The sequence below is a fragment of the Rhinolophus hipposideros genome (assembly GCF_964194185.1).
Source record: "Rhinolophus hipposideros genome assembly, chromosome: 13".
NCBI classification, from domain to species: domain Eukaryota; kingdom Metazoa; phylum Chordata; class Mammalia; order Chiroptera; family Rhinolophidae; genus Rhinolophus; species Rhinolophus hipposideros.
Window position 1 is genome coordinate 30,154,832 of NC_138059.1, and position 22,850 is coordinate 30,177,681.

At 38.3% G+C, this 22,850-nt stretch overlaps 1 protein-coding gene across 6 annotated transcripts in view; it reads left to right on the forward strand.

Annotated features, from left to right (window-relative positions):
* NCALD (neurocalcin delta) overlaps nucleotides 1-22,850 on the forward strand; it is a 410,486-nt gene that overhangs the window by 231,914 nt on the left and 155,722 nt on the right. For 4 of the 6 annotated variants that reach the window (XM_081070493.1, XM_081070492.1, XM_081070496.1 and 1 more), the window contains one exon: nucleotides 17,685-17,768. The exons of the other annotated variants lie outside the window; for them this stretch is intronic. The gene's annotated coding sequence lies outside the window, so the exon portion shown is untranslated. The remainder of the gene's footprint in view (nucleotides 1-17,684; nucleotides 17,769-22,850) is intronic. 6 annotated transcript variants of the gene reach the window in all.

Genomic DNA, 22,850 nt, shown 5'->3' on the forward strand with positions numbered 1-22,850 from the left:
CTGATGCCTCTTTGGAAGTTGCCTGGAGTCACTTTGGAAAGAAATGTGATTTAGTCACTTTGGAAAGAAATCTGATTTCTTTCCAAAGTGGGGTGCTTGCCATTTATCTCTCCAGCATTGTGTTGGAAACGATGTCCTAATGCTTAGCCCCACCCCCTGCTCCTGCATCCTGTCTTCACTTTGCTCTGATCTTTCTTCCCCATCTGAATGGTCTGGTCTGTGCCTTGTGTTCAGATGAGGCTCCTCCTGATCACAAAATCATGGTGGTAACTGAAACAAGTAGGAACTGGAAATTGGAAATTGTTCCTTTGTTTTCTTAATGCATAGAATCCAGAAAGGTTGGGGATTTGAGCAGAAGTTACTTTAATTCCAATTACAACGGCTCTGAGCACCAAGAGGAAAGATCCTTGGCAAAGTGGTAAAGCAGGCCAAGGTTGGCCTTCCCTTCTGTGCCTCTTCATGGCTTCATTCTTTCAGGGACTCCTAACACCCCCATACCCCTTTAATGTTCCGGAGGTAACACCCTTCTCTGCTTCTGATGGACCTGTTACTCTCAGACTTGCCTCATCAGGAAATAGCACTCAATACTTCAGACTCCTTCCCTTGTGTGCTAATTTCCTCTTATTGAAACTTCTAGTCCCAGACGTTATTCCTATAGGGTGCTCACTGTGGTGTGAACATGGTTGGTCTTGGGTCAAAGACGCTTATGCTGAGTGTGCTCATCTAGGGTAGAAAGGACGTAAGGGAAAGCACAACTCGCCAGGCCTCAGATGATCTGGGTTTTTAATTCAAGTTTTGCCAATTATTAGCTGGTGACCTTGGGTTATGTTACTTAACCTTTCTGAATGCATTCTCACCCATATGGTGGAAGTGATGAGCCCACACTAGCATGTCTTAAATATGAGATGGATTACCTCTCAGGATTACCATAAAACTCAAATGAGATGACGCATTTGAAAGCTCTTTACACATGAGAGGTTCTATGCAAATGTAAGCTAGGAAGGCAAGAAAGTGCCTTAACCACGTCCAAAATGTTAGTTTCTTGAGAGATAATGGGATGTAGCAGAAAGCTGCAGCCTAGCTTTAATATTTTTTTATAATCACAGTTTGTCTGAGCCTCCATTTCCTCATCCATACAGAAGAATGTAATCAAACCTCCCGGGATTGTCATGAACATTAAATGTTCCCTCTCACATGTCCCTTAACATGTCCCTTAAGAAGTGAATCTTGAGAGTCGGGTACATTAGTTTCCACGTGCTTCAAATCTACCTGTGCATGAGGCAGATCCAATAACCAAAATGGTATCAGAGCAGCCAAGAGGAATGATCTATTCAAAAGTAACATTAAATAGATGTACGTCATCTATGAAATGAGGATGGATGCTGGAGGTGCAGAGTGATGGGGGACTGGCTCTAAGGGTGGGGAGACAAGTGAGTAGGGCACTCAATTTGGCACAAAATGAAAGAGGACACAATACAACTCCATAATCGAGATCAATAACATTTAATGCAATACTTTTTAAAAAATCAAAATTAATGCAAAAATCCATGATGAACAAAATACCAACATTTTAAATAAAGATAGGATCAGTAACAGTGCTGAGCAGAGCCACACTGGAGGCTGAGGCACATGAAAAAATCAGTAATATTGATCCTGTCCCCCCCCCCCCAGCTGATACCCGTGGGGTTGGGAGGAAAGTCCCAGAGAAGGCTTCAAGTCCCCACTCCATATTTCTCCTCACCCACTTTGAGTCCTGAGTTTGATTTAAGTCTATGTTGGTAAAAAAGAAAAGACTGTACCAAATGAAATTCAGGTGTTCTTTCCAAACAAGTGACTACAATAAAATATAGTTTGGAAAGAAAACATGCAGTAAATGGTTCACCAGAAGCTTATTTTAGGTTGGGGGGGTGGTCAGCAAACAATGACCGGCAGTCTGCCTACATGTTTTTGTAGGTAAAGTTTTATTGACACACAGACCTTCTCATTTGCTTTTGTGACACAATGGCAGAGTTGAATACTTGCCGCAGAGACCATATGGTCTGCAAAGCCAAAAATATTTAATATCTGACCTGATGCAGACCTCTGATTTAGATTATTAAAGCATTCAGTGTTTTTCGATTAGCATGTGGGGTTGGCAGCAGTTGAGAATATATACTTATTTGCAGATTTAAATAACACAGCGTTCAAGGACATTTACAGAGAATATTATATAACCTTTCATGTATAAAAAGTAAGGGGAATCAGGGAAGAGCTCAGAATTCAAAAAGTAAATCAAGAGAGGCAGCAGAGAATGGGTGGGGTCTATGTCTGTCTATACCCCTGGTGCAAGAGTTTCCACATGTTGCAACTTGACATATGAGATGCTTCTGAGGACTTGACATTACCCACAATTGGCAGAAAGAAAATACTGGGTTTGTTAAAAAATACAGTCATTTGCATCATCATATAAATAATTTGTGGATTTAATTACTTAATCCTGCTAATATGGATAGTTTAGAACTGATGTCACTAATTTTGCAAACATTTAGTGAGCATCTATTTGTACAGAAATGGCAAGAGTTGCCCTCAAAATAGTCTGCTTTTGAGTCTGAATATGAGCAAACAAAGATAGGAAAGACCCAGACATTGTATTCTGATGTGCCATGAGTTTGGGGTGCATAAAGGAGATCATAGGGAGATAGGAGGAGAAAGATCAACTCATTGAAGGCCCTGAATACTGGCTAGGGAGCTTGAATTTTTACCAGGAGCCAGTAGGCAACTTCTTGATTAAGGAAGTGGCATGGCCATCCTTGTAATTTAATCGGGATGTTAATTGAGCATGGAGGGGTCCAGGATGGATGAAAGTAGAGAGAGAGAGTGACTAATCAGAAGGACATTTCAATAGACTGATATAGATTGTAGTCCTACAGAGATGACATGGTCCTCGAGTTAGCAGTATCCGTGGGAATGAGAAGAAAGACAGAGCTGAGAGTACTGGTGAGGATAAAATCAACCAAGATTCAGCATTTGATTAGGGAGGGCTCCTGGATTTGCAGTTGAGGTTATTGGGAGCCTGGAGAAGTATTAATAGAAATAGAGAAGCCAGATAGAAAAGTAGGCTTGAGGGTCAAAAATAGTAAGTTCAAATAATAATGATGATAATAATAATGATAATTATGATAACAATTTCAGTTTTATATAAAATGAATTGAAGATGTTGTAGAATACCCAGGGGAATACAAAGAAATGTGCACACACATGTGAGAGAGAGAGAGAGAGAGAGAGAGAGAGAGAGAAGAAGAAAAAGAAGAAGAAGAAGAAGGAAAAGGGAAGAGAGAGCAATTGGTGCAAGAGATAAAGATTTAGGAATTATCTGAGAAAGATAATTATTGAAGCTGTGGGGATAGAAAACATCCATATGGGAAGAAGTTAGAGAGAGGAGATGAGTGTTGAAGAAACGACAGATAAAAATACAGCATGCTCAGTTAAAATTGAATTTCAGCTCAACAAAGAATCATGTTTTAGTATAAGAATGTCCCATGCAATATTTAGGATATACTTACACTAGGAAAAAATTATTCATTGTTGATCTGAAATTCAAATTTAACTGGACATTCTGTATTTTTATTTGTTAAATCTAGCAACCCTGGACAGTGGGGATTGCCTATAATTATGGGATGGTCAGAGAAGGGGGAGATAGTGGAAGAACTGGAATGGAGAGATAGGTCTGAGGAAAGCTACGATATTGCACTATCAGGGAAGCAAAGGGCAGAGTGGGTTTCATGAAGGCTAAGTAGAAAGGGCAAGGTCATTGCATTTGGCAACCTGGAAATTATTGGGGACCTTGGAGAAAGCAGATAGAGGTCTGGTTGTAATGGGTTAAAGAATAAATAAAATAAGGGAGATAGAAATAATCAGTATAGACCCTACTTTTAGAAATGGTGATGGAGAAGAGAAGGAGAGAGGTAGGATGTAAAGGATAAAAAAAAATAGAAGGCAGGTTTGCAGGATTAAAGAGTCTAAGGCTATTTTACAGCTTTGGAGAAGGAGCCCAGAAAAGTGGCATCCGGAAGATGTAAGAAAATTGATGGGGTTCAGGAATGGAGTGAGCTGTGGATAATGTTGGAGGGGAGAGTCAGTTCACAAATGGAGGGATTAACCTTTGCCTGGAGGATGATTCCTCTTCCTTGAAGTCAGGAAGGAAGGAGGTGGGGAGATGAGAAACATGTAGAGATTTTCAGAGTAGAGAAGAGCAAGGAAGTCTTTTTATTTCTTTTTGCTGTCTGACCATGATATTGAGTGCATTTATGAAACAGATTAGGGAAGAAGGAAGAGAAGATTCAAGCTCAAAATACTCCCTCTTTGCTGATTGCACAGGACAGATCTGACAAGAGCTCAAAGGTGTGTATAATTCATCCAAGTGGGAGCCATTATCTCCCTCGTGTTATATCTTCCTCCAGCTCTAGTGATCCACATCGATTCATAACATAATTAAATTGCTCACTAGGGAAAGGAAAATGACAGAAACAGAATTGAACAGACTTGCACTGCTTCGTCTTGTTAAACCAGGAGGCTCTGGCCATGACAGGATCAGGGTCATTTATCCACGTCCCCAGTCCTAGGAGGGAGCAGCAGAGGTGTCCAGCAGACAGCATTTGGGGGGACATGTGGAACTCCTGTGAGTTCCTATCTTTACCATGCAGACTGTGTCATATGGCATTCATGGCTTTGCCATGTCACACCTAGCATACCAGGGACTCACAGGTGTACAGGTGAGACACACTGATCCCAGACTGATCCTTGGCTCTCTAGGAGCTCAGGTCAAAATATGATCAGGCTATTCTGTAATTGGGAAAGGGTGATGTTGAGGATCAAAGCAGCCTGCAGTCTCTTAGACACTTTTCCTTTCTGCTGGCAAGAGCAAGGATGCCGTTTACAGCACAGGGAGGGATGCATTTACTGAGCTGCAGAAGCCTGAGAAAGCTGAGAAAGAGTTCTGTCAAGGAGGGGTGGGGTAGTGCTGTCTGATTGGGGAAGATCTTCGTGCCTCCACCTCCAGAGAACATGAACATTTCCAGCCACTTCTCCGCAGCCCTCTCTCTCTCCCTCCTCCTTGCCCCTCACACAAATAAAATTTCTAAAAGTAGATTACTTCTGCCTAGTTATTTTCAGTATTTGCTGTTATTATTTATCAAGCTTCTCAGTGTTAATGTGTCCTCCCACCCATTTCTCATCCTGCCTCCACATGCTGGGCTTGGGATGCAAGGAGCACTTATAATAAGTAGCAGGTAGCCTCATAGAAACATCTCCTAGAGAGAGGAGATTGTGGGCTTTTAAAATCAATCTCCCCCACCCCCACTTTGAAGAGAAGAAAGCTCTGTATTCCATTAGCTTTGGAAAACAATGTAAGTATTGCGGAAAGTGAACCCATTAAAATGTCTAGGTGGTACTTAGTTAGGTGAAGGGCCTTGGGCAGGGAGATGGGTTAGGGAACCCACACATGCACAAGATGTCATATGAAGGCAAAATGGGTCAGAGGTCATGTAAGCAAACAAAAAGCCACAGGAAGCAGATGACAGAGAAGAGAAAAAATAAAAACTCATGCAAAAGAGTCAAGAATCTGAGGGAGCTGAAGGGCTGAAGTAACATGAGGGGTTAGGGAAGGCGAAGTTTGAAAAGGCCAGAGTAGGAAAGCTTTATAGCACTGTAGCAAGTTATGGCTTAATGCTGAAACACTGCTTGTTTGTACCTCAACTTCCTGTCCTGTCTCCTGGAGGCAGTTAAGCCGAGGGACCTATGGGAATATAAAAATTGTCTAAAATGTGTATCATCAGCATCATTTTTCTGAACGAAGAGAAAGAGGATGAGGCTAAAAGGTATTTGAAGAGACAATGGCAGAAAGTTTTCCAAATTTGACAAAAAACACAGGTTTACAGTATCAAGAAGTTAAGTGGAACCCTAATCAGATTAAGCCAAAGAAATCCACACTATGACATATCAGTGAAACTTCTGAAAAATACAACAGCAAAAGAGAAATGAGACCTCATCTATAGGGAGAAAACAATTAGAATGAGAGTGGATTTCTCATCAGAAACCATGGAGACCAGCAGGAAATGACAGAATATTTTTCAGATGCTAGAAGAAAAGAATTGTCAACTCAGAATTCTATATCCAGTGAAAATATCCTTCAGGAATGAGGGGAAATCATGACATTCTCAGCTAAAGGAAAGCTTAGAGATTTGTCACCAGCAGACCTAAAGAAATAGCTAAAGAAAAGTTTTCTAACCTAAAAAGAGGTGATAAAATAGGGAATCTTGGAATATCAGGAAGGGGGAAAGAATAATACAAAGAGTAAAAATAGGAGTAAGTACAATAAACTTTCTCCTAAGTTTTCTAAATTATGTTTGATGATTGAAGCAAAAATTACAGCACTGTCTGATGTGACTCTCAATGTATGTAGAGGAAATATTTAAGAAAATTATTTTATAAATGAAGGAGAGTAAAGGGATGTAAGGATTTTACTTCAACTGGTATAATAGCAACAATACACTCTGGTAAGTTATGTATATTTAATGTAATATGGAGAGCAAACATAAAAAAACTGTACAAAGAAATATACTAAAAAAACTATAGATAAATAAAATGGAATTCTAAAAAATGTTTAAGTATCACAATAAATTTGGAAAATGAAAATAAAGAGAGAATAGAGAACAAACAGGAAACAAAAATAAAATGACAGACTTTGGCCCAAGCATATCAATAATTACATTAAGTGAAAGAGGTCTAAATATACAAAACACAAGATAGAGATTGACCCTGGATTTAAAACAGTGATTCAACTATATGCTATCTACAAGAAACTACATTCAAATGTGAGGGTAAAAGTAAAACGATGGAAAAAGATATACCATGCATACATTAATCGAAAGAAAGGAGTGGCTATATTAAAATCAGATAAAGAAGACTTCAGAGCAAAGAAAATTACTAGGAACATAGAGGGACAAAAAGACATACCAAGCATACATATTTTACATGCAAATCCTAAGGATGTACCAAACAACAGAGAAAAATATGTAAAACAAAACCTGATCAAACTGAAAGAATAGACAAATCCACTATTAGAATTGGAAACCTCAACATACCTCTCTCAACAATTGATAAAACAACTGGACAGAAAACCAACAAGCATAGCGAACACAACACTATCAATCAACCAGATCTAATTTACGTTTATAGAATCTTCCCTATAACAGCAGAAGACTTTTTTTTTCAAGCACCACAAAATATATGCCAAGATAAACCATAAACCAAACTTCAACAAATTTAAAAGAATTGAAATCACACAGAGTGTCTTCTCTGAATACAATGGAAGCAAACTAGAAATCAATAACAGAAAGATGACAGGAAAATTTCTAAACATTTGGAACTGAAACAACAAACTTCTAAATCATCTCAAAAAAGAAAGTCTCAAGGAAATTTAAAAAAATATGTTGAAGTAAATGAAAATGAAAGTACAACACGTCAAATCTTGTGAGACTCAGCTAATGAAGTTTTTTTTTTTTTTAAGTATTCTGATCCTTTTAATAATATTTCTGATGACCACATACAGATATAACAGCTGGTAGGTACAGAGAGTACAAGTTAAAACACCTTGTTTTTCATCTGAACTCTTATTTTCCTGTGACAACGGAAATCTATCATTTGGGTAGGAGATTGTTTTAAGTGAGCCAATTCCTCCAGTTTCAAGTAACCGAGTCCAATTTTGTGTCACCTTTTTCATTTTTATAAAAGTGCAAAAATCATAACTACTTTAAACTTCTAAGGATTATGTGTTTAAACAAAACTCCAAGTCCTGTTTTCCTTTGAATGGAGTTTGGGCAGCAATTATGCAACTATGTAAAATATATAGTTAGGATCACCTGCCCCCCCCCCAACTCGTCACCAAAATGAAGGTAATTTTAAAATCTCAAACTGGGCTCAATTGTAAATCAAAACATTGTAATTGTCTTCACTTAGAAGAAGGGTATGTTTAACTTCCTTTAGATTTAACCTCTTGGCCATTCCATAACCATCTGAAGTGCAAAGGACACTAAATCTATTGTCCAGCTCTCTCCAGTTTTACAAGCAGAACACAAACCTCCTGTTAAAATGGCCAACCTCTTCATTCTCTTAATAACTCCTCACTTCTACACCTGCAATGCTCGATTTAACAAACCTTGAGTCTACACTTTTTCTCATCTTTACGCATTCTGGTTGCCAAAACAAACGAATACTAACTGAATATTCCTGGAATGGCTACTATTTCCAATAATTTAGAGAAAGTTTGGATTGAGACCTACCAAGATATTACCTAAACTTCAAAACTAATTTATATCCATTCTTAATAGGTTTGGGAAGCCTGAGGCAACGCTTCCCCACCCCCCTTTTGACTTTCCTTTAATTCGCGACCCACACAAAAAGTAAAGTGAAAAAGAAGGCGGCGACACTATTACAGACGACTTCAAATTTCGAACCTAAGCAACGTGAAAGTGCCAAAGGATCCCCAGTGTCTCCTATTGGGGTCCAACACCATCGTTTCGTTGCCAAGCTCCGTCAGAGCTTCAGCAGGGGCGGGAGGCTCATCCTCCCACCGAGTGGTGATGCCCAGGGGACTAGAGATGCGCAGAGAGGATGGGCAGCCAGTGACCCGCACGGAGCATTTCTTGGGAAAGCACAGCCCCTGCCCAAAGCCAAAGGCCTCGGCTGGCACCAAGAGCCCCCACGGAGCCGTTAGGCATCCCATCCGGTCATAGCCCACCCAACCACTTCGCTCCCAACGGGACAACACTCGGCAAACGCTAGACAAAGCCCAGCCGTTCTCCAGAACGCGCTCCAACAAGCCCACCGGGAGAGCCAAGGCCACCTCCGAGTCCCAGGGGGGAGAATCGCGCTAGTCACCCTTCTCCCTCCCAGTTAGTTAGGAGGACCAGCCTCCCTCTCTCGCTACAAAACAGCACCTCCCCTGGGGCCCCAGAATCGGCATATTTCACTTCTGGGCTAAGCGGTGTAGGTCTGGGGCGAGCGGTTCTGCCAACCAGACACCCGGACTTTGATTCCGCAATTTTCACTAATATGGTTCTGAAAGAAAAATTTGTATCACTGAATACTTAAATTAGAGAAGATGAAAAGTCTCAAATAAATAATCTAAGCTTCCTTCTCCAGTAACTTGTTTTTCAAGAAACTAGAGAAAATGAACAAAATGAATCCAAAGCAAGCATAAGGAAGGGCATAAAGATAAGAGCTGAAAAAAAAAATTGAAGAGAAAATAGCAGAGAAAAACAAAAAGCTAATTCTCTGAAAAGAGCAATAAAATTGATAAACCTCCAGCAGCACTGACACAAAAGAGAGAGAAGACACAAATTGCCAATATCTGGAATAAAAAATGGGACATTGCTATAGACCTGCATACATCAGAAGAAAGGGAATACGTGCAAACAACTCTGCACAGCAAAGTTTCACTACTTATACGAAATGGACCAATTTCCCCAAAAGCACTACCACAACTGACACAATATAAAAGAGATCATTTGGTCAGCCTTGTAACTAAGGAAATTGAATTAGTAATTTAGAAACTCTCCAAACAGAAAATTCCAGGTCCAGAAGGTTTCACTGAAAAATGCTACCAAATATTTAAAGAAAAATTAACATTAATCCTAAAAATCCCTTCCAAGAAATAGAGGTTGGAACACTTCCCAGTTCATTTTGTGAAATTAGAAAAATACAGTACAACATAAGAAAATTAGAGACTAATGACTCTCATGAAGAGAGATGCAAAATTCATTAACAAAATGTTATCAAATATCATTCAGCAATATGTAAAAATAATTATAGTCCGTGACAAAATGGGGTTTATTCTAGGGATGCAAGGCTCATTCAAAATGAAAATCAGTCAGTATAATCCACCAAGTTTAAGGGGAAAAATCACAATCATATTAATCGAAGCAGAAAAATCATTTGACAAAATTTAACTCCCATTGATGATTAAAAACAAACAAACAAAAACTCTCAGAAAAATAGGAATAGAGGGACATTTCCTAAAATTTATAGAGACTATCTGTGAAACACGTGCATCTAGCAGCATAATCAATAGTGAAAGAGTGAATCATTTTCCCATAAGATCATGAGCAAGAAAAGGATGTTCTCTCTTACCACTTGTATTCATCATAGTACTGGAAGTTGTACACAGCACAATGAAGAAGGGAGAATAAAAGGCAGATCAGAAAGGAAGAAATAAAACTGCTCTTTTTTGCAGATGACACGATGGTCTACTAGAAAAATCCAATGACATCTACAAAAAATACCATCCTGAAACTATTGAGTTCATCTAGGTTGCAATATATAAGATAAACATAGAAAAAAAATAGTGTATATTTCTATATACTAGCAATGTATATATGGATGCTGAGATTAAATATACAATATCACTTATAATCCCTCAAAAACATGAAATACTTATGTGTAAATTAACAAAACATGTACAGGATTTGTATGCTGAAAACTATAAAATGAAAAGAATCAAAAAAGATCTAAATAAATGGAGAGACATGCTATGTTCATAAATTGGAAGATTCAACACAGTAAAGATGTCAATTCTCCTTAAGTCAATACTCAGGTTTAATGTAATTATAAAACTTCCAGCAAATAATTCTGTAGCTATAGACAAGATTATTCTAAAAATATATGAAAAGGGAAAGAAATTAGAATGTCTAAAACAATTTTGAAAAACAAGAGTAAGTGGGAGGAGTCCCTCTGCCTGATTTGAAGACTTATTATTTGGCTGTAATAGTCAAGACTATTCGGAATTAGCAGAAAGATAGACATGTGGATCAATGGAACAGAAGAGAGAAGCTGGAAAGAGCTGTGTATAACTATAGCCAATGGAATTCTGACAACTTCGTAAAAGAAATTCAATGGAGGAAAGACATTTTTCCCCCAAAAAACTGGTGCTAGAGCAATTGAATATCCATAGGCAAAAGAAAATAAAATAAACATCCTTATACAATTTAAAATGGATCAGAGATTTAAATATGAAATAGAAAACTATAAAACTTTTAGAAGAAAACATAGGAGAAAATTTTTAGGACCTATGGCTGCATGAAGAGTTCCTAAAAGCATGACACCAAAAGCATGATCTTTAAAAGAGAAAATAAATAATTTGGACTTCATCCAAATTAAAAATGTTTGCTCTATGAAGAGGGTGAAAAGATAATCTATAGACTGATAGAAAATATCTGCAAAACACATACCTGACAAAAGATTCGTATCTATACTATATAAATAACTCAAAATTCAATAGTTTAAAAGAAAACAATTCTATCAAAGAATCTGCAAAAAATATAGAGATATTCCACTGAAAAGGATATAAATGACAAATAAGCACATGAAAAAATGTTCAACATCACTAGCTACAGTATTAGGGAGTGCAAATGAAGACCGTGATGAGCTATCACCACACTCCCATTAGAACAACTAAAATAAAGAATAGCTATAACGCCATATGCTGGCCAAGAATGCAGAAAAACTGAATCTCTCATACATTGCTGGTGGTTAAAATGGTATAGCCACTCTGGAAAATCCTTAGGCAGTTTCTTAAAAACTAAACATAAATTTATCACATGACCCAGCAATCACTATCCTAGGCATTTATCCCAGAGAAATGAAAACTTATAAACACACAAAAACCTGTACACAATTTTTCCTAGAAGCTTTATTTGTCATAGCCAAAAACAACCAAAATATCCTACAACAGTTAAGTGGTCAAACAAACTGTGGTACATTCAATCCATGGAATACAATTCAGTAGTAAAAGTCAGCAACAATGGATGGATGCGACAACTTAGATGGGTCTCAAGAGCATCATGCTGAAAAAAAAAATCAATCTCAGTAGGTCACATATTGTATGTTCAATTTATTAACATTCTGGAAGTGACAAAATTGTAAAGATGGAAAACAGATTAGTGGTTTCCAGAGGTAAGGGGTGGGGGCACAGAGGATGGACGTGATGATAAATGGTAGTAGGAAGGAGTTCTGTATGGTGATAAACAGTTCTATGTCGTGATTGCAGTGTTCTTTATATAAATCTTCATATGTGACAAAATGATTATAGAACTGTAAAAAATGTATTACAGATTGTTCACTTTTGCTATTCTTGAGCTTTATTTATTTAAAAAAGTCATCATTTGTATGTAGTTACCCGATACTTGCTTTTTTCATTCATTATGTTTCTAAGGTTCACTCCAGTTGTTGCATGCAGCTGTGATTTATTTATTTTCCCGATTGTCTAATATTTTATTGTATGAATATAACTCAATTTATTTATTTGCTCTCCTGTTGGTGGACATTTGTGTCAAATATAGCTTTTTGCTGTTTTGAATAAAGCTGTTATAAACACTTTGTGCATGTGTCCCAGTGCAAATATACAAGAGTTTCTCTGGAGAATATAGGTGAGAGTGGATTTGCTCAGTTGGGGGGGTATATGAAAATTAAACTTCATAAGATTCATAAGATAAGGTTAAATTGTTTCCACATATTTATATCAAAGTATACTCCCACCATCAGCTTAATTTACACTTTCCTGATTACAAATTAGGTTGTTCATCTTTTCATATGTCCATTTACCATTTGTATTTTTCCCCCTTGTGGTAATGTGTCAGATCTGTTGCTCATTTTCTATTGTGTTGTCTTTTTCTTACCAATTAGTACCATTTCTTTATATAATCTGAATACTGGCCTTTTGTTGATTTTACATGTTTCAAGCTTGATTCAGACATTGGCATGTCTATTCGTTTTCTGTTGATAAACAGATCTTATTATTACAGTAGGAAAATTTATCAGTCTTTCCTTTTGTTATTAACAATTTTGTGCCTAAAGAATTCCTTTCCCATTTGGAGGTCAGAATGATGTTTTCTATTTTCTTCTATAAATTTAACCTTTTGCTTTTCACAACTAAATCCTTAATCCCTCTGGAATTGATTTTTTGGGGTATGGCTCCTTCTTGACTTTTCACTCAGTAAATTATTCCAACCTTTGTGAGAGTTTCGTTGTCTTTTAATTCCAACTTCCCTACCATGTCTGGTTCTAATGCTTGCTCTGTCTCTTCAAATTGTGTTTTTTTGCATTTTGGTATGCCTGGTCGTTTTTTCTTCATAGTCAGACACAATGTACTATAAATACGTCTTCAGTAATGTGGTGGTGAGGTTTTCAGGGAGAACTGAGCTGCATTCTTTGCATCATACGATTAGGTCTCAATCTTTTGGTGAGCCTATGCCTGTGGACTGTGAACTTCACAAGGGTTTCGCAGTTTTTTCCTCCCCCCTTGGCAGGGGAAGGATGGCTGCAAATGCGCTGCAGTGGAGTGTTTCCCTTCCCTAGGTCATTTGAGTTCTGATAATATTCCTGCAGGTTGTGTTCTTGTTAATTATTTCCACCAAAAGAAGAATCTTCAGCACTACAACATCTCTGCCACATGTAACTACAACTTTGAAAAACCCTTCCTCTGGCTTGCTTGAAAATTCATCGGAGCCCTAACTTGGAGTTTGTTGCCATGCCTGCTCTTTCCCTACTGGAGATTGTCCTGGGCACAGAAGGAGCATGACCTAGAGGTTGCTCAGACAACGGCTCTCCCAGATGAGGATGACGACCTGTGAAAGTGTCAGAAGTCTAGTTTTATAGGCAACTGTCCTGTGACGTCAGTGGTGCAGCGTGTTTGCCGCTTTATTACATAGCAAAGCAGAACACGTGCTTACTCTTTGGGATGCTGAAGGCGATGATGGGCTTCGGAGTGAGTGTGGCAGTTAAAAATACCTTCCCTTTTTGGACCTGCATATTTAGCCGTTTTGGAATGCAGTTGGTTCCTTACTGAGTTTCAAATATCAGACTGCTACAGTCATGTCACAATATTCAGTGGGGAGATCTTGTTGGTTACTGTCATTCCCATTCCTTTTCGTTTAGAATCAGAATAAAGTTGTATTTCAAATATCTAAAAAGAATAGAGTACTTTTGCATAAAGTGGTACCCCCTTACCTGCGGGGGATAAGTTCTAAGATCCCCACAGTGGATGCCTGAAACCAGAGAGTACTGGACACTATATATTCTATTATTTTTCCTATACATAAATACCTATGGTAAAGTTTTATTTTTAAATTAGGGATAATAAGAGATTAACAATATTAACAAATAATAAAATAGAACAATTATAACAATATACTGTGATAAAGTTATGTGATTGTGGTTATGAGTTTCAGGGAATCCCTTGCTGAAGTCTTTGTACTGGCTCAGGGCTTTCTGGCACAACCTGTTGCCCTCAATCAGAACATATTTTCTGTTCATGTCTTCTTCCTGCAAATTTAATGACTTTTCCATCTTAGCTAAGCACCTATCTATCACTCCCTGTGGCTGTAACTATTGCAGTTTGAAGTGTGAGGGCAAAACTAGTATGAATTTCTTTTCCTTCTTCACAACGCCACAGAGAATAGATTTGTTTTTACTGTAGATCTTAGTAATGTAGGCATATGATTTTTTTCTTTCCTTATTAAGTAGAGAACTTTCACCTTTTCACTGAAAGGAAACACTTTATGGCCTCTATTTGGCATATCTCAATTAGTAGAATCATTGCTTTTGGGCTTTGGGGCCATTATTACATAAAATAAGGGTTACTTGAACACAAGCACTGGATACTGTGACAATTGATCGAACAACCGAGATGGCAGCCACTATGTGACTAACGGGAGGGACACATATACAGTGTGGATGCAGTGGACACTAGACAAAGGGATGACTCGTGTCCTGAGCTGGACAGAGAAGGATGGCACATTTCATCATGCTATTCAGAATGATGTGCAATGGATTGTTTATTTCTGGAATTTTCCATTTAATATTTTCAGACTACGGTAACTGAGGGTAAACTGGAAACCACGGAAAGCAAAACCGTGGGTAAGGAGGGACTGCTGTATTTCAAAATGGCTCTTTGCCCTCTCCCTTTTCCAGAAGGCTGAGGGGATTTTTCTCTGGTATTTACTGTGGGAATCTGGTAGCGCTCCTGGAAATAACTCTCATAGTATTGGGAGGGCCCCCCTATGACTGGGTCCCCATGGAGTTTTTAACTCTCAGAGTTGTCCCCACAGAACTCCAGCAATTTGTCAATTACAGTTCAGATTTCCCCACCCCAGCACTGCTTCCCTGAGTGGTTAATGCTGGTGAACGTATCTCTGCTCAGGGAAGCAGAGACTCCCTGTATTCCCCTGTGGGTCTTTGTAATCCTGGGCATAGCAGTTTATAGATCCAAGAGGAGTTAATTGATTCCTATCTGTTAGGACAAAGTGGAGACTCCAAACTCCTTACATATGTAACCAGACACCAGCGGTCCTCCTTTGTCTTTTAATAACTAAGTGAATGAGAAAGTCCAGAAAGAAAACTCACCCATGGCAATATTTGGGAAGATGGCTAATTCTCCCTTAGGCAGCCTTGAAAGAAATTTTGGTCAGATGACCTAGGTTTCAACTCTTGCTTTAGCAATTTTGCAAGTGCTAGAATGTCACATGTTAAAAAGCTAAAGAAACCTAAAACAAAAGCAATGAATCTCCTTTTACCATTTGAACTATGGCTTGGATCATTTCAATGAGCTATTTGTTGAGAAAGAAAGCGTAGATTTAAAATGCCTGTTTGCATAGTATTCAGAATACAGATTCTGCTTTTGGAGATGCACTGCAGTTTATTGGAAATATTGCTGGACAGGTTGTCAAGAGATCTGGGATTAAGCCTTGATCTGTCATTACATGGTTGTGAAACCTCTTTGTGTCAGAAGTATGTTCAGCTACATGTAACAAGAACCCTTCTACAGTGTCTTAACCAAATAGAGTTGTGTGTGTTTTTTTTTGTTGTTGTTATTTTGGTCCCCCCCCCCCCCCCATATAACAGCACAGGAGCAGGCAAACCAGGTCCAGGGTAGTGGCTTCTTTTTTCAGTTTAGTTTTCACAGCATGTGGCTTTTGTCTTCATGCCTGTCACTTCATGATTGCAAGATATGGCTCTACCTCTGGCATTATATCAGTGTTTTATGTCTGAAGAAGAAGGGCAAAGAGCAAAAACCAAATGCCAGAGCCTTTTGCAGGAGCTCTATCTAGTAACTTCAGCTTCCATCGCCAGGGCCAAAACCATTCCACCTGCCCATCCTTAGCTCTAGTTTTAACAGGGCAAACTGCTGCCCTGAACACAATTCAGGTTCTGTAAGGGAAAAAGGTAGACTGGGCATTGGATAGGTAACTAGCAGTGTCTGCCCCTCTCTTTAAGCTTCTGGTGGCCAAGCTTCCCCCCACCCCCATCCTGTGCAGGGTTTTTTTGGGTATCAACATGGAAGATCAAACGCAAGAGCACTTTATACACTGTAAACTGTATTTCATAAACAATGTGGAACTATTCTGAACTGTTTTTTCAGAGAGCAAATCTAATGTTAATAAGAAGTTCAACTAACTGTGAAACTTGAATAATCAATGTCTGTTGAACTTCAGCTCATTCTCTTTCAGACATCTTCAGATAATCCAAGGACTAGTGTTTCTATGGATACATATCCTCAAACACCAATCTTCAGATTCAGATTATTGCTGAATATCGTTGTAGTGGACATTTGTTGATTTTGCCCCCCAATATCTCTTTCTTCCTTTTCCCTTCCTCACAGTATCTTGAATGTCTTTCCACGTGATTTTTCTTTGCAGTGATCCTACCCTCACTTCCAGAGATAAGCCTTACTTAATTTAAAGACATTCAGCGAAGTATAGTGACTGGTTCAGCGATGGGCAATTTCAATGACCTTGGTCAGAATTTGCGACAGCCAGCATGCTAACACTGTAGACTGTCCTCTTTGAAGATGTACGTGTGGTCTTGAACTGCTGCTGCTAATTTTTTTTTGTACCACAAGTGGAGGCAGCCATAAGGTCAAGTCAACCTACAGAGACTACCCGTGCTAGGAGAACTGCAGAGAATCAAATGATATTGGTGACCCTCTGGTTTCCCAAAAGCAGCCCTACATCTGGGATTTTTTCCCACAGTCCAATAAACCAAAATATTTTATTGTTTTGTTATTTATTTGTATAAGAGAGTTTGTGTTGGGTTTTCTGTTATTTGTAGCCAAAAGATCCCTGAATGATAGTTTCTATATATATGCCAGAAAAAAAATTATATATATTATTTTAATATGTTGTTTATTATTTTAAATGATATATATGTTTTAAATAATGTATTACTTTATATATTATATAGTTATGTGTATGTATGTGTGTATGTGTATATATATGAATTTATTCTAACGTTTACAGTCCTTCCGGGATTAAGGCCATAAGACCTGAATGTTACTAAGAATGCCTGTTTCTCCCTATAATAAATTCTCTGCACAGCATATGTCTAAAGGATTTTAGACTGTGAAATGCGAGGACCTTAATCCTACTCTTTTGAGGATTATATCTATCACTTTCTGTGATACAAGACTCAACCCTGAGTACTTTGAGCCAAAGACCAATTAGGCTGAAATATGTCAGTGCTCTTGTAGGTGTGTTTCCTGTTTCCTGTTTGCAAAAGCAACTACAGAAGAATTAAAAGTAACAGCCTTACATAAACTGCTTTACTGAACTGTCAAATCTTCAAGTAAAATATTCATTAATGATGGGTGATCTCAGTTACAGAGCCATAGAACTGCTGGTGAAAAATTTGTCCTGATACGGTGGAAGGCTGAGACCCGAGGCACTGCGTGACTGCATCTTGTGAGTTACTTTTTTCACCTCTGAATGCCTGGGATTTAGATTGTGTACGTTATGATTCAGAATGCAAAGATGTTGCATTCTCATCATTCTGGTGTGTGATCATATGGCTTGGTATTTGGTAAATAGAAAATGCTCGCTATATCTGTCATTAAAGCTTTGTCATGAGGTATATAAATTTCCATTTTTAACTCTTGATAAATTTATGTGTTACTGAAAAGAAAACTATGTACCCATTCTAATTTTTTAAAAAATTCTATTCTGTTCTGTGGTGACTTGGGTTAAATAGAAATCTTATTTAAGTATAAGAAATTTACTTAAAACAACAACAAAACAGGATAACTGATAATGAAGTAAAAACCTGTCTTGCTTCCTGGGGAAAAAGGCAATATGTGCATGCCCTTCCTTACTTTCAAAATCTACTCATTTAGTATGGAAAATTTAAGAAGACATTGTGCAGCAAGTAGAGGGGATGTTTTCTGATTCAGAAAAGATTCTTCTGACATTCTATTACAGTATAATTAGGACAGAGGCACCCACAATAGTCAATTTCCTGTTAAGATAGGAACATTATTATTTTCCTAATGTGTTGATGTGAGTCTCAAAAGCCATCTCTGAATATTTAGGAAATTGGCTCTTCAGAAAAGGAAATCTACTGGTATATGAATTTCATGGAAATTTTTCAAAATATGCTTATGGCCCCATATGAGAGCCAGCCAAGATTTGTAAACAAGGTAACATGAGTTAGGCCCCGGCAATACTTTGGTTAACTGTTTATAAACAAGGCACGAATATTAATCTAAGATTTACTTGGCCAGATAGTTTCATATGAGGAGCGAACGGCAAAAATAAATGTGGGCAAGAACAATACCTTATTTTGTATTTTGCTGATAGTGCGGGGAAAGGAGATAAGTTGATGTAAAATGAAACTTAAATGAATTTACCTCTTTTTCATTCCACTTCCTTTATCCCCATCAAGTGTCTATGGTTTAATTATTTGATGGGCAGTGTGACTCATCTGAATGTCACAAGAAAGTGAAAGTGAAAAGTCTTTATTCCAAATTTGGTAGGCCAATCTTTTTAATGAGATCTCTAGAACAGTAATGAAATACTTGAAGTTATGCTAAGTAAAATCTAATGCTTTGGGGTTTTTTCCCCTTCATGACACTGAGAACTAAGTCTCAACCCCAATGCATTTCTCCTAGTGGCAGGAATAGAAGTGTACATTTAAGTTGGTAGTGATTAGACAGCCTGAGAAGCTCTTCTTCTTGTAATACTCTAGTTACCAAAACCCTAAACATGATAGCAGCCATTGTATTAGTTCCTTGGATCTTTGTAACATCAAACTGAAGAATAACAGGAAAAAATTGTTGCAGAAAGACAGTAAAGCGTGAGCATGATTCAACATAAGAACCTTCCCCCGTGGCATGGAGGTGTAAAGAATCAATGTCTACTATTGGCTTCTGGTCATTTCTGCCCCTCCTTGAGCATCCAAGTGTCTCTTCTGTGTCTGTCATCTCAGTGGCAGGTGGTTCCTCACTAGAGATTCCCTTCTCAAGTGAGCCCTACATAAGTTCTTCTTCACTCTGGTTTATGTGGAGCAAGGAAAGGCTACAGGAATTCATGCTGCAGATTTGAGGCATCTGCCAGACCCGAAGGAGGACAACATGGATGAGAAAGTGACAATGTGGATGAGAAAAGCTCTTGAAGCAGTGAATGAGCCACTTCCCATTAGACTAGTGTCGGCTTTGAGAGAAGTGACCAAGGCAGGGAAGAGGCTAAACTTCCTAACTGGGGCTCTCCAAGACGATGGCCTAAGTCAGCAAATGCTGCCCCAATTTCTTGGGCTTTCTGCAATTTTGTTTAAGGATTTCAGACACTTCCATAAAAATCGCCTAGCAACAGAGATCCTGATAACAATTGATAGGTAAGGTATATGTAAAGAAACTATTTTAGGGGCAGCCAGATAGCTCAGTTGGTTGGAGCATGAGCTCCAACTCATGAGCATGAGTTGGTTGCCAGTTTAACCACCATCGGATGGTGGGCTGCACCCCCTGCAACTAAAGATTGAAAATGGCAGCTGGACTTGGAGCTGAGCTACGCCCTCCACAACTAGATTGAAGGACAACGACTTGGAGCTGATGGACCCTGGAGAAACACACTGTTCCCCAATATTCCCCAATAAAATTAATATGAAAAGAACAAAAAAGAAACTATTTTAAAGTGAAGAATATGAATTTAGATCCTAGATTTAAAATTATTTTTGATTTCCTATTGTCTAGTTGTCTCTCTTTAGCTCCCTTAGGCTAGAATCATTTTGCCTAGATCCCCAGGAATTCCAGACTCTTCCCCAAGGCTTCCCATGGGACTAGCTTCTCAGTTACATGACATTATACAGAATTATATTTTTCTACAGTTTTCTGCATTAAAGCCCTTTTTCTTCCTCCTCCTCATAAAAAAAATACTATTTTAATCCTCTTAGCCTAGGAGCTCACTACTCTTTATTTTCAGTGTCCCATAAATTCATCTCTATCAAAAGCACCTCTTTTGTCAACAGACTATCTTTCATTCAGGAACAGTAATGGAGAGAGATTATCTCAGAGGCTTAGAGCGCAAGGCACCAAATATCTAGAGGATAATTCAAGTATGCTTCCAGATGTTTTCAAATACAGACGTAGACACAAATACTGATTATCCAAATAACTGATTCCCTGACAACTATTTTCCACCGAGTTATATTCTTAATGCCAAAACAGCCAATAAATTCAGTGGGGGAAAAAAAGCAAACTGCTTTTTTATTAGAATGTTGACAAAAGATTAGAAAAATGTTTATTTCTCAGCAGTTTTGCAACAAGTTCTTTCAGTGTCATGCAGACTTAGGAAAAGGTAGTTTGCAGTAGATAAATGATGACTTCATTTAACCAAAAAGTACTGATGAAGTACCTAATACGAACCTTAGGGGAGAGCAATACAGCATAACATGGACTCATATATTTGGCAACAGATTACATCCCTAGAAACATAATTCATTTATTCACTTAATAAATATTTATTGAGTGCTTGCCACCTGACACAGGCACTGTGCCAGATCATGAGGATATTAATGGCGTCTGACTACAGTTGCGTGGTGTAGGGTGAGGGGAGACATAAATCAAATAATTACACAAATATATTTTACAAATATTGTAAGTACTGTGATGGAAACAAAACAAAACATGGGAAACTATGAGACTATAAAGTCTAAGCGTGACTGGTTTAAGTGGTGATCAGGGAAGCCTTCCTGAAGAAATCTGAAGAAGTCGGGGCTGGAGAGGAGTGTGTTCTGGGCAGAGGCGCTCAGATAGAAGAGCAAGGAGCTTTCTGGCAACTGATCCAAGGCCAGTGTTGCTGGAGAGCAAGGGGGGCATGATGCCAGGAAAGCTAGAAAGGTGGCAGAGGAAGATCATGAAAGACTTAGTAGAGAACAACTGAATGAACAATGATAGATTGTAACATGGAGCGAGTCCTACTGTCTTTTTTAATAATGTGAAAACAAAAGAAGTCTGCAATTGTATAAGAACTCAGCTGTTTGAGAGAAGATCATTCATTCATGCATGCATTCATTTACTCATTCAGTCAGTAAACACAAGACAAAATCCCTGTTCACTTGGAATTTAAATTCTAGTGGAATAAGTAGACAATATGCCACGAAGCAAATATATAGGATTTATAGGAAGTTTTTGTTTATGAATCGCTAGTGTGGGTGATCTTTAGTCGGAATTTAAAAAGTAATTTCAAATATATATTGTATTGCATCTAAGTGTGGTTATTCCTTTGTTTAGTTAAATAAAGTGAAGCAGCGCTAGAACCGTGTTCAGCATAGGTGTTCTTCACGGATTCAATTCACAGTCAAAGACTTTGGAGAAATTCCAAGACAGGGAAATAAGAGAGGGAAGCTGTCAGCTGTGTTTGCTCTTGTTTCTGAGGAGCTAGTGATATCCCTGCTCACTGCGCACCTCACCACCTGTTCCTGGGGTGCTAGCGGAAGGTTGACGGGACGATGAAAAGACTGAAATGAAAATAACTGAGGCTAATACTGGTTGAGAAGGATCTAAGAAGGAGAGAGTTTCAGAGTCTTTCAATCTCTTTTTACAAAAAGAGCTTAGTGTATCTTCTTATCCACTTAATATACTTAGTAGATTTTGCATATGTATCGTCGCTAAAAAGGTTCACATCTTACAATCAGGGTACATATTTAAGGAGTGGCATTTCTTTGCCAGATTCCCAACCGCTATTATTTAATTGATGGTGCATCTCAAAATCATCAGTGACTCACAACGCAGAAAATAATGCATGCCTGCAACCTTGTTTGAGTTTTCAACCCTGCCGAGGCAGCTTTTCTGAAGATCTGCTTGAAGATGTCCTGATGACAGTGTTTGCATATCTGCATAGGAAGTATTATCATTGATGGAATTAAACCAGGGCAACTGTGAGGGTCACCTTCAGGTCTTATTTGCAAAAATCAGGGGGTAATAGTTCATTGTGTCAAAAGGAGGCATACTAATGATCTGTTTTAATCTTCAGGAACTTCATTGTTACTGATTTTCAGATTACACGAATCAAAGTTATTATGTTCATATAAGCCAAGAGGAATAATGGAAGCGTTGTTATTGTGATTCTTTAGTTTTCTTTAGGTTTCTCAGTGGCAACACTGTTGACATGTTGGACCAGATCATTCTGTCGTGAGGGGCTGTCTTACACCGTGTAGGATGTTTAGTAGCGTACTGGGGCAGTCGTATCTCCCTAGTCATGACAGCCATCTCTAGACATTGCCAAGTGTCTCCTGGAAGGGGCAAAAGCACTAAGTTGAGAACCACTGCTTTACTATATCATAATCAGTTACTCACAATGGTATGTTGTAGCTTTGTATTATAGTTGTACAATTGCAAACACGTGCAATTCTAAATGCATAGCTTCCAGTTTGACACAATAGTATCTTTATAATTCTATAGTTCTTACATCACAATTAAAAATAATATCATTAGAATTAGAAGACTAAATAATTAGATTTTTACTCAGCAAAATGTGTGAAATCCTAACATGGTA